General features: G+C 39.4%; 1 protein-coding gene across 7 annotated transcripts in view; it reads right to left on the minus strand.

Moving 5' to 3' along the window:
- Positions 1 to 12159, minus strand: part of BCAS3 (BCAS3 microtubule associated cell migration factor) — a 483012-nt gene that overhangs the window by 323373 nt on the left and 147480 nt on the right. The window lies entirely within an intron of this gene.

The raw sequence follows: 12159 nt of genomic DNA on the forward strand, positions 1-12159 counted from the left end.
GATTAGGGTTGGAAGAGACCTCAGGAGTATTTTGAGTATTTCTCAAAAGTGTCCTGAAACATTTCTTCTAAGGGTACAACTCAACAAAACAAATTGCAGTGCAAAATCCCACCCAAAGCCACGGGAGCCTGATGTAATTTTTTAACTGAATTTGGTCCCCTAAAAGAAAACATTCAGGAAGGCATTGCAACTGCATGTTTGACAGCAGGCAAGGCACCCATTATTTGCTTGCTCATTTTAATTCTCAGGAAACATGACAAATAAGAAGTAAATTATCATCAACAAAATTGTATATTCATGCCAAATAGTGTGATGTGGTTTAGCGGTTCGAAGAAAAGACTAGGAGTGTCAGGAGTTGACTTCTTGGCTTTGACTCTAAATGCATGAGCTTTGACTAGTCACCTAAACACTATGGTCAAAAATTTGAAAAGCTGTTACTAGATTTTTTATTTATTTTTGTAATGCTCAATTTGAGAAACACCGGGCCCGAGTTTCAGATGCACTAGCACCCACAACTTCAGTTGAAGTCAATGGAAGCAGCAGGTGCTAAGCACCTATGAAAATCAGGCTCCAGGTTTCACAACTGAGGCCCCCAAAAATCTGGGGCCATTTTTGACCTAGAACGCTACCTCCATTTGTAGGATCACTGAAAAATTATTTCAATTGTAGTTAAAATTGCTTCACTCTACCACGGGAAAAGAGTGAATTTTATGAATCAGCTGTTAAAACCTATGACATTAACAAAAAAGGAAGACCCCCTGAACCAGATTAGCTCAAATATCTTTTATCCATAGGAGTACTCTCACAATGTGAACTATTTGAGAAGCATGGGTCTTTGTTTTAGCTTCTCCTTAAATATCATCTCTAGATCTGACACAAGAAAAACATATATTAGTTAAAAACACTCTCTGATGTAGTTACCTTTTATATAGATCTAAGATATAAAACTCAACAGAATTTAATTCTCTTCTAAGTAGGCTTTACATAACACCTTGATAGAAAGCAAATTCTTGTTCCTTTATGGGAATGCTTCATAAAAGGGAACACACTTTGTGGTCCAACACCATATTGCCAGACAGCTCATGAAAACAAGAAATTTAGTTTAATTTACCACAGAAAAGTCCTAAAACAATTCCCAACCTCTCTCCTTAAACAGCATAAGCTAAATAAAATTCTTCAAGCTTTCAGAGAAGCCAGTTTTACAATACACTAGGTACTCAAATTGGAGTAAACACTGATAAAATCTTGACAAATATTCCAGAAATGCAATCCAAATATTCCAGACAAAAGCAGCAAGTATTCAAAATGTAAGTTTGCAATTGAGCCCTGAAACCTTTGAGATAAAAAAGGGATTTAAGTATTGTGACGTGTGACAAGATATTTGGCTGACAGACTGTCACTATACAAAATGTTTCATCAACTTTACATAGATAAACCAAAAAATACCACTACACACCTGCTCTTTTCAATTATGGTGACATAGCCAAATGATCTGCTAATGATCTAGTTAAATAGGGTCCTAGAAATCTGACAGGTTTAGCACTTTCAGTGAATCTAGTATTACTGGTATATAGTCATTCCACGAGCACTTAAAGCTCCTAGTTTGTCTAAAAAGAGTTTCATCTTTACAGACTGCTCAAAACAGATTAGAGGCCCAATACAAAAGAACAAGAGCCAAAAGAAGAGAAACCCCATAATCACAGGATGAGAAAAGAAGGCAGCTTTCACATGTCAGAATCACACACAAGAACTGTATACAAAATAGCATTCTCAATTACAGAAGAAGGCTATATTTCAAATCACTCCTTCTATGGCCTCCCCAAACCTAATTTTCCTGTCTTCAATATGCACGATACCTGCCCTCTTATGCATGCCAGACATCTGAATAGATCGTCCCACCTTTAACACCTTCAATGCACTTGCCACTCCTTTTCAGATTCAGATCAAAACTCCCCTCATTGTTTCTAAAAGTCTCTATTAACTTCCTCTCTACTCTCCCGTTCACTGCCTCCACACATCCAGCACCTGTCTCCCCTGCCTCGCTCTAGTCTCATGCTCTTGGTGGAAGAGAGTTTTCCCCTCTGCAGCTCCTGCCAACTAGAATAAAAGGATACTGGTTTGAGTCTCACCTGAGAAACACACTTTCCCCCTTGCAAGTGTCTCTTCACTCCCTCCCCCCGATGTCTATTTTAACTTATTTCACCATAATCTCTTTACATCACTGTACTGGGCAAGAAAAAAAATGTACAATTTCATACTAAATTAGCTTTCAGCATGCATTCCTCATTTTATATTCTGGGGAAAAACCAATCCAAATAATGCCAAAATCCTAGCTCATGACAACATGCAGGAAACAAATTAGGAAGTAATTATAAAGTCTCATGTAAATGTGCCTGCTCTCGAGAAAAAGAGGTTGCAGTAGCACCAGGCTAAATGCTCCATTTAAAATAAAATGCAAATGACCTCTACCTTCCATCCCAAACAATGACACAGCGATGACCAGCTGGGATGAGTGATGGTGGAAAAGGATGGAAACTTAGAAACCAGGTAGCAAAGAGCTGCAGTTGCTTTACTATGAAGGAGACCCATAAACAAAGAAGTGCTACTCACAAATGAGATAGAAATTAATTATCAAAAAGTCAAAGAAAATATATGCAGAGAGCCTACTCTCCAGGGACAAAAGCAAACATTTTGAATACCAGATTGGTGTTTTCTGCATATGACACATCTCCTACAACTTCAAGAGCTGCATTGTCTGTCTTTCCCTTATATAAGGCAAGCAGCAGCAGATTGGAAGATTGGAAGAGTTTAAATCATGGTACATTTGCAGTTTCATTTGTGGGCATTAATTAAATATCTTATTTTCACATAGCAAGATCACAAATCTTTGTGCGCAGTTTAAATGAACCCTTAGCTTCTTTTCAATAAGCAATGAATGAAAGGAAAGGAGCAGGGTAACGTCAGGATGCTGTTAGGACCAAGTGTAATCCCATTCCCAATTGCTTCCAAAATCAGTTGTGTGTATCTGTGAAAGAAGTTTAAATTATCATGTCGAGCCTGCTGTTATCCACTGTACTGTTACTGTACATTACACAGAGTTCTTGACTGCTCATAGAATAAACAAACTGCACTGTGCCCCATTAGTGGTTTGGGAGTTTATGCTATGCGTTGCAATTTATTGCTGTTCTTTAGGTTAATGTACTATTATTCCATGTATTTATAATACATTTCTACATTTTCTGTTAATTATGATGTAATGTTTGGATACTGAAGATCAACCATTTTCTATAATGTTTACAGCTTTATGTTAATAAAGTAAAAAGTACAGCAGACCTCTCACGGGGTTTACTCCATAACTCAAGGGCAGCATCAGATTCAACATTCACACCTATATTTTTAAATTCTATGTATTTCTTTCACACACACACACACACACACACACACACACACGAAATGTATATGCCTTGGTTTTGGGCTAGTTCAGGAGCTTTAAAGCCAAGATTTTTTAAAAGCGTATAAGCTATAATATTGAATGCTCTTTGCGAGGATGCCAGGGCTTTCCTCTGGTTCTAATGCCATTTCTTCCCAGTCTAGTTGGCTTAGGTCTCTCAATCACTTTGGACTCAGTAGCATGCCTAACACATCCCCGACTTCCACAGAAATCACTGGGTGTGGGTGGGGGGCACAAGAACCCTTCTCCCTGGTCAATAACATATAAGCCTTTTATTTAAGGCAAAGGAATGTAGCCACTATGGGTGTAGTGAAGTGATCATCAAGGGGTTAAACAGGGTTTCTCAGATTATTATGGGTTGGCACCAGGCTCCACCCCTCCCTTAGTACTTGTTTAGTTTGTGGGTGTTCCCCCACACTCTGTTATGTGTCTGAACAAAGCATGTTCCCTGCCTGCAGTACTGAAGAGTGAGTTTCTTGTGCACTGAGCAGTCCTTTTACAAAAATGGGCAAGTCATGGCTGAAAGGGTGACTGCATATATATAGCTAGATGGATAAATGCTCATTTGATCTCCTGTTTAAACACAGAATTAGCTGCAGAACACTTGATGAAATACGGGTATCCAGTTCTCCAGTGTTAATAAAGTACTCCCCTGTTCTCTTTGATTCTTGATGCAGGGCATGTTCCCTGGAACCCTTGCACTTGTTTTATGGAATATCTAGCTTGCACGCATCCTTTGGAACGCTGCTGATTCAAAAACAGAATTCCCTGGTCAGAATGTTTCAGTATTTCTCTTGGAATACTTATTTGAGGCCCAGCCACTGTCCCACATCTGGTAGCAGTTGAAGCATCAGAACCTTCTCAGAGCCAAACCATTATTTTCTCAACCCAAAAGGTGCTGTAAAGTGTCATGCAGGTGCTGCTGCCGGCTGTAACCTCTTGGAAGGATGACATTACTGTCTGGCTTACCTGCCATTGCCTCTTCTTACTAGTACAACAGAACTGATGTAAAGATGAAGTACACTATCCAACTACTACTGCTCACACTTCTCGGTCTAAGTTTATGAAGAATACAGAATAGACTTTATGACCATGGAATCCTTCCCATTTCTTGGTCCAAGTAATTCTAAATCAAACCTTGAGGTTCTGAAGTTGGCTCTGACATAATTATTTCTGCTCTAGTTAAATATTTGTAGTAGCATCTATTCATTTAGCAATCAGTCATTTTATGGAACGGCTAGATCTCCTCTTGGTTTATACTCAAGTGTCTGCAGACTATTTTCCCAACTGAGTCAATTAAACAATGCTTTCAAATATGCTGGTAAATTGTAACAGCTCCTGGGAGGAAATAATCCAGTGTTTGCAAAGGAAAGGGCATACAACAGTCTGTGAAGTGGTTTCTAAACTGATACATAATGAAAGAAAGCTTTGAATGACCATGTATTACACAGTGAATCCTCTCCTTTCTAGCTTCACTCATCCTTTCTGGTTACACTATTTCCCCTGTCCTTGCGATTTCTTCTTCTTGTAACATTTTTCATCTTTCCAACTATTTTTGTCTCGCCTTCCTTCATTTCTCTCCATTCTTATTCCCTTCTCCTGTCTTTCTTCAATTCCCTCCCTTGTACACCACTCCCCCCCATTTATTTGTCTGTTTTGTGTACTGTGACTGCATAATCTCCTGAAATCTGAAGCAGAAACCTTGCTTTCGGGTTCAGAAACACTATGGGGCAGTATGAATATTGTAGTATCTGGAATTTGATCACATTATATGATTTGCCAGTGGCCCTATAGAGCTAATCCTCCAAGAATGCAGTGATCAGAGGGTAATGTTACATGAAAATCCAGAAAGAATTATTTGATTCTGGGGCATCATAACCGGCATACACAAACATAACGCTTGGTTTTCCTTTCTGTCCAGCAACGAGGAACTAGGGTAACTTTCTTGCCACCATTCCTGGTTTCCCCTTACCATTGTTCCTCTGAAATTTAAATCCAATCTTAATTAGACTAAATATATAAAATGTCACAAGCCTAACATGAAACAAAACAAAAGGAAGTCTATTGAAGCACCTGGAAAACTGATTATTTTCAAAACAGTTGATAAAAAAAGGACAGTTAGGAGGTAAGGCTGATTACACAAATGATCACATGGGCAGATGCTGACCTTGTTTACCACTACTCTTGGAAATTACTGATAGCTCACATCCAGGCTAGATACTCCAGGGCTTTTAAAAGTTAATACTGTACTAACTGTGCGTACAGTACTTACAGCTATATTAAAATCAACTTTTTTATTTAAAAATCAGTAGCACCTATATTCAGTGTAACATAACACTCAGTACACTAACCTTACAGTCCACAGTTTGATATTGTATTTTCAAAGGGGTGGACAAGGTGGGCGAGGTAGTATCTTTTATCCTGAAGAAGAGCTCTGTGTAAGCACGAACGCTTCTCTCTCTCACCAACAGAAGTTGGTCCAATAAAAGATATTATCTCACCCACCTTGTCTCTCTAACATCTGGGACCAACACAGCTACAATAACACTGCATACATTATATTTTCATGCCAATTACAAGAAACAAGCTATCAGAACACCTTCGGATCTTTTTGGTGCTGTCTCGGGCCTTTTACTTGTACTAATGATGGCAATGATAAAAAAAGTTCTCCAAGCTTTATTGAATTGTCTCCAACCTGAATAGTGAAGTGAAACAACAGAAAAGCATGATCAGCACTATCTCATTAGGAATTTAACCTGTCATGTCTGCAATTCACTCCCTCAGCGACTGGCTTCTCCAGATGTTCTTAGTTTCAGAGACACTGGGGTAAATGCTATACGTAATGTCAGACAGTAATGTTCACCATTATTTGAATTACATGACCAAAGGGTTTTATTGTTTTATCCGGGAAGAAGGCATTGACACAGCAATGATGAAGTAAGGGCCAATATAAAATTAGCAAATGCTGGTCTGTATTTTTTCCCAGAAAGTTAAAGGAAGACTTTGTACAGTAACAGGTGAAGATGAAAAAAAAATAAAACCATAGACACCACAAAATATTTTTATTAGATTCACAGGGCCCTGTTCTGCCACCCTCACCCTGAATGGTATCTTACTCTGCAAGGAATGCCATTGATTTCAACTCTGTGAGTTAAGATGGCAAATTCAAGCCCACGGCGAACTACCCGATATGTCTCTTCAGACTGAGTAGTTAGTGCAGTAATAACAAAATATAACTACATTCACAAAGGTCACTGTTTAGAGCTCTGTCTTCACAGTCTAGTTAAGAAGTGGAGCACAGATCCTTCCATTCAACTGGCAACATTTTTATCTACTGGCAAGTTTCATCAGTGAATGATTAACGACTTTAAATCATTTTTTACTATTTCAAGACTGTTCCCAGGCAAGATTATTTCCCAGAAATATTGTCTTCAACAGACTGATTCAATATTTGTGACTACACTACTGTAACTATATCAGAAAAAAAAAAAGAGATTTATATTAAATGTGGGGTAGCTGCCTGTAAAATATTTAAATGATTGGCTGTCTGGATACACTGAGACTTAACCTTAAGCATACTTTCTGAAATCATGTTTGAAAGACATTTTTGCGTTCTCTGTAAAAGGGCAAATATGTCTCTTGGCAGCACAAGGTGGTATGTTTTTATCATTTTGTCTATTTACCTACACTGACTGAGGTCAGTTATAACAGCAGTTTGTGAGTCAGAACAAGCAAAAGTCCGCCAGCCTGAAAGATTACACAGGACCCTGGCCACCAGCCCACCAGTGCTATCATCACACTTATTTGTTCTAGGTTGAGATAACGCTGTTTTCAGGCTCTTTTTTCTGTTTACGCTTTAAGATCAAAGAGAAAGTGTAGACAACCTAACTTTCATCTGCAAGCAAATAAAACTGCTCATCTTAGAACATCCTGCATCTTGGTTTCCTACAATCCAAAATGCATGTGGGTAAAAAGTTCTATTGTATTATGTAAATACTGATTCATATTGGGTAAACGAGAACAGCTGGAGGTATGACTAGAATTAGCATCTAAAAATTCACATCTTTAACCAAAATGTATCCAAGCTTCTTTGATCCAGAAATCAAATGGACTCCGGAGAGCACAGATTTCCTGAGACTTTCAATACTGACTATATCCTACAAGAGTATAAACAACAAGGTTTCACATTGAGATGGTCGGCAGTGACGGAGCATACAGGCACCTCATTCCTGCTGCCTTCTTGTTTTCCAGAATCTAAGATTTAATTTTTTTTTTTTAAGTAAGTCTCTAACTCTTACAGTTGTTGAGACAGCCTCAGACATTTCAGCTGAGGGTAACTGATGCAGTAACTTCTATCTGTGTTTGCAGAACTGGAAACAATAGTTCTGAATGGGGAGACCAAGCTATCTAGGTACATATATAGGCTGGATCACCACAGCATCTGATTTCAGTGTGGTAGCCGTGTTAGTCTGTATCAGCAAAAACAATGAGGAGTCCTTGTGGCACTTTAGAGACTAACAAATTTATTTGGACATAAGCTTTCGTGGGCTGATGAAGTGGGTTCTAGCCCACAAAAGCTTATTCCTAAATAAATTTGTTAGTCTCTAAGGTGCCACAAGGACTCCTCGTTGTTTTCACAGTATCTGAGCACCACACAAATCTTAAATGGATTCTATCTTCACAACTCCCCAGGGATGTACAGAAGTATTGTACAGATGAGAATTTAAGGCACAGGATGCAGTAACGGCATGTCTATATGATGGAGTTAGTGTACAGCAAGCTGGGGTGAAAATTACAGCACTACAGTGTGCTCAGAACAGCAGTAGATCAACACATACTCGGGATGTTGAGCGCTCAGGAGCAGGGTCCACACAGACAGTTAGGGTACGTCTACACTACCCGCCAGATCGGCGGGTAGTGATCGATCTATCGGGGATCGATTTATCGTGTCTAGTGTAGACGCAATAAATCGATCCCCGATCGCTCTGCCGTCAACACCGGAACTCCACCACGGCGAGAGGCGGAAGCGGAGCTGATGGGGGAGCAGTGGCCGTCGATCCCTCGCTGCGAGGATGCGAAGTAAGTGATTCTAAGTCAATCTAAGATATGTCGACTTCAACTATGCTATTCTTGTAGCTGAAGTTGCATATCTGAGATCAATTCCCCCCCCCCCAGTGTAGACAAGGCCTTAGTGAGCAGCACTGTGCAGCACTTCTGATTTATATCCCAGCTTGCTGTGCACCAACTCGTTGTACAGACAAGGCCTCAGGAAGCAAGAATCTGGACTGAAGTCTCTTAAATCCCCCAGTCCAATGCCCTCTCCTAGACCATCCTTCTTCCTACATTCCCCGTTAATCTTGTTGGGTGTAACTTGAATGGCCAATGATAATACTTGAGATATCAACATTGTTATCATGTTAACTGTTGAAAGCATGTGAGAAAGGAGGGGGAGGATCACATTATGAAGATCTGAACAATTTACTGTGACAGATGATTTTGGCAACAAGACTGGGTGAATTTGGGAAATACCACTACTTTCCACCTGCACCCCTCCATATCAAGAAGGAGCCAAACCCAAGAAGCCTAGCAGAACCGAGCAGGACATTTGAGTCTCCCCCTGGAAGATGGAGCCAAGCTCAAAAAGCCTAGCAGGGCACATAGTCTCTCCTCCTGGCCTTCCCCGCGGTAAGGCTAACAGAGCCCATCGGTGTATTTGGACCGCACTGAAGGGTAGCTAAGCCCAAGGAGCTCAGAGAGCATACATGATTATATTTTGAATATCCCACAATCTGCTGTGAGTCGCATCTTGTGTGGGAGGACCTTATGTCGGCTGACCTTGGAAGAATACTTTTTTTTGGGCCAAGCTAATCTCTGCAATTAACACAGCAACAGACATTGGGGTTGTTTGTTGTTGATTTTTATTTGTTGGGGGATTGGGTTTTTCTGTTTTTTTTAAAATACAGGATTTTGATATTGCCTCTGCTGGTTCTGGTCAAAACCAGGAAGTGCAGAGGCGGTGGGGAAAATGAAAAGAATATCAATCCAACTTTTTGAACCTGATTCAAGTTCATTCAGACTGGGTCACCTAATCATAATATTTAAGCACATTTATGTTTCAAATTATTGTGCCTAAATCTCATTTTAATTCTCATATACTGAAAAAATACAATAGAGAGTTTAAAAAAAAAACCCATAAAAAATATCTGTGATCCCAACACAAGAGAGGAAACAAAAGGCTTTGATCCTGCAAAAACTCATGCTTGTATGTAATTTTATTCCCATAAGTAGTCTCAAGATAGGTACATTCATAAATCTTTGCAAGACCAGAGGCCTATGTACCTCAGATGAACTGTGGAACTAAATTACTAAGAAAGGGCATCTTCCAGTCAGACATAGATAATTCTGGATTTTGACTTAACGGAAAACTTTTTTTTTTTAAAGATTACATTTGAATGTACCTCTACCAAATTTCACAATAACTTTCAATGAAAAAAATTAAAGCAGCTTTTTCTCCAAACTATACTTCTAAAAGATTAACAACTCCACATGGGAATCCTTAATGAGAATGCAAACATGCACACACGGACACAGGGGGAAGAAAGCCCTTCATCAGCTGGCTAAAGCAGGTCCTTTTCCAAAGTTAAGTGTAATGTTTATGTTACACTAATTGTTTGAAGATGGTTACCCCTCCTTTTTGGAAAAATGGGTTGAGCTCCTTTTTTGCCTTGTTAAGAAAAATAAAAAGCTTTTAAAAATATTGTTAAATAAATATATATACAAATGAAATAAATAGCTCTACCACATTAGAAACTAAAACTGATTAACCTGAATAAACAAAAAGTGTGGGAAGAAGGGCCAGCTACAGTAGTGCACAGCAATGCATCAGATTCCTGGTAAAGGAAGACAATTTCAAATGAGACTACGCCAAATAAAAACGGCAAAACTCTACTGGGAAAATATTTGTCATTGTTGCTCACTTCTCTTAAGAATCCATCCAAACTAGAGGCAGCCACAACAATTTGTACTGAACTGAAACTTCAGGTTCCTTTTATAAAAATCAAATGAATGAGTTCTCATTTTCAACATTTTGATTATAGTATCGTTGTTATTGCTACGACAGGTTTGGCTGGGGTGGCAATTTTATTCCAAGGGCTCCATCTCACTCTGAATAAAAAAAGGAGCAAACCTTGTAAGACCTTATTTTCAGGCCTGTTGTATATTCCTGGGGTGAAAATTGCCTTCTGGGCTGAAATTTCTCATATTTGTTCACAGTTCAAAAGCGGAACTGCCTTTCTGTAAAATTTAGCACAATAAATGGGATATCCTAATATTTTTTAAACGTACTAAGACACAAAGCTAAGGCACAGCTGATGTTGCCTTATTAGAAAGACACTTACGTGATTTTAATGGGCTTTGAATCCGACCGTAAGGGTACGTCTACACTGCAAATAATACCCCGCAGTAGAGCCCAGGTCAACTAACTCAGGCTTGTGGGGCTCATGCCACGGGACTAAAAATAGCAGTGTAGACGTTTCTGCTTGGGCTGGAGCCCAGCAAAGGGGGGTGGCCTCAGCACCCAGGCTCAGGAACGTCTACACTACTATTTTTAGCCCTGCAGCACAAGCCTCATGAGCCGGTCAGCTGTCCTGAGCTCGGAGACATGCTGCCATGTTTGTTTGTTTGTTGTGCAGTGTAGATGTACTCTAGGGGATTAGGACAGACAGAGGTCTGCTCTTAGAGACGAAACTTGATACAACTAGGGTTCCGGGTACTTTGGGGAAGTATACTGAAGCCCCAACTTACTTCCTCCAGACACAGGGATTGGTAGATACACAAAGGAAATGGGGTATATGTATTGTTTAGATAATCCTCAACACATCTGGGGATTGTGGCAAACTGCTCAGAAAGTGCAACTATTAAATCTTAATGTTTGCTTCTTTTTCCTCAATAAAAATAGAGCATGTAGCCTGGACCCTTTCTATAGATGAGGGATGGGATCAATGGGCCTCCTTGGCAGCTCCCTTAAGAGATAGGAGGGGGTGTAATGGGCTGCCCCTCCTCAAGTTAAAGAGTAGGAGTTCTGACATCCTGGGAAAGATGTCATCCCAGAGTGAATATTCTAAACTGAGTGACATTCTGATTCAAATCTCTCTAGAATATTAAGATGAGCCTTTATGCATATTACCTGTATCAGTGTATGAGTAAATCATATCATCCAGGTTGTAAACATTATGCCCACTAGCAAGCGTTTGCAAGAACATGCCATAACCAATCAACAAAGCAGCATTGGATTTAGAGAAATCTGTTCATCTTGCTCACTATAGTAATACAAGGATGTTTTCTTGGGGATGGGGTAAATACCTTGACCAGCATCATGGAAAGACAAACAAATGATACTGCTATGAATAGGGGTACAAAAGCAGAAAACTAAAAAACACTACGTAAAGAGGCAAATGATGAAGTTGAACCAATTTACAATGGGTAAAAACTAAACTAATTTTGACACTCTGATAATCACTGGTGTATATCAACACAAATTAGAACTTTTTATAGCTACACTACAGAAGGTGACCTTTAAGACCACTGGCCCTGATTCACAGCTAGTTTTAATTCCGGAAGAAAAGAAAAAAAGAAGAGCCTATTCTATAAGTGTATAAATACTATCATATTCAAGTAAGTGTGGTAGCTTCTAATGTGTGCCTTAAAAT

This window comes from Malaclemys terrapin, chromosome 18 (genome assembly GCF_027887155.1).
Source record: "Malaclemys terrapin pileata isolate rMalTer1 chromosome 18, rMalTer1.hap1, whole genome shotgun sequence".
Lineage (NCBI taxonomy): Eukaryota > Metazoa > Chordata > Testudines > Emydidae > Malaclemys > Malaclemys terrapin.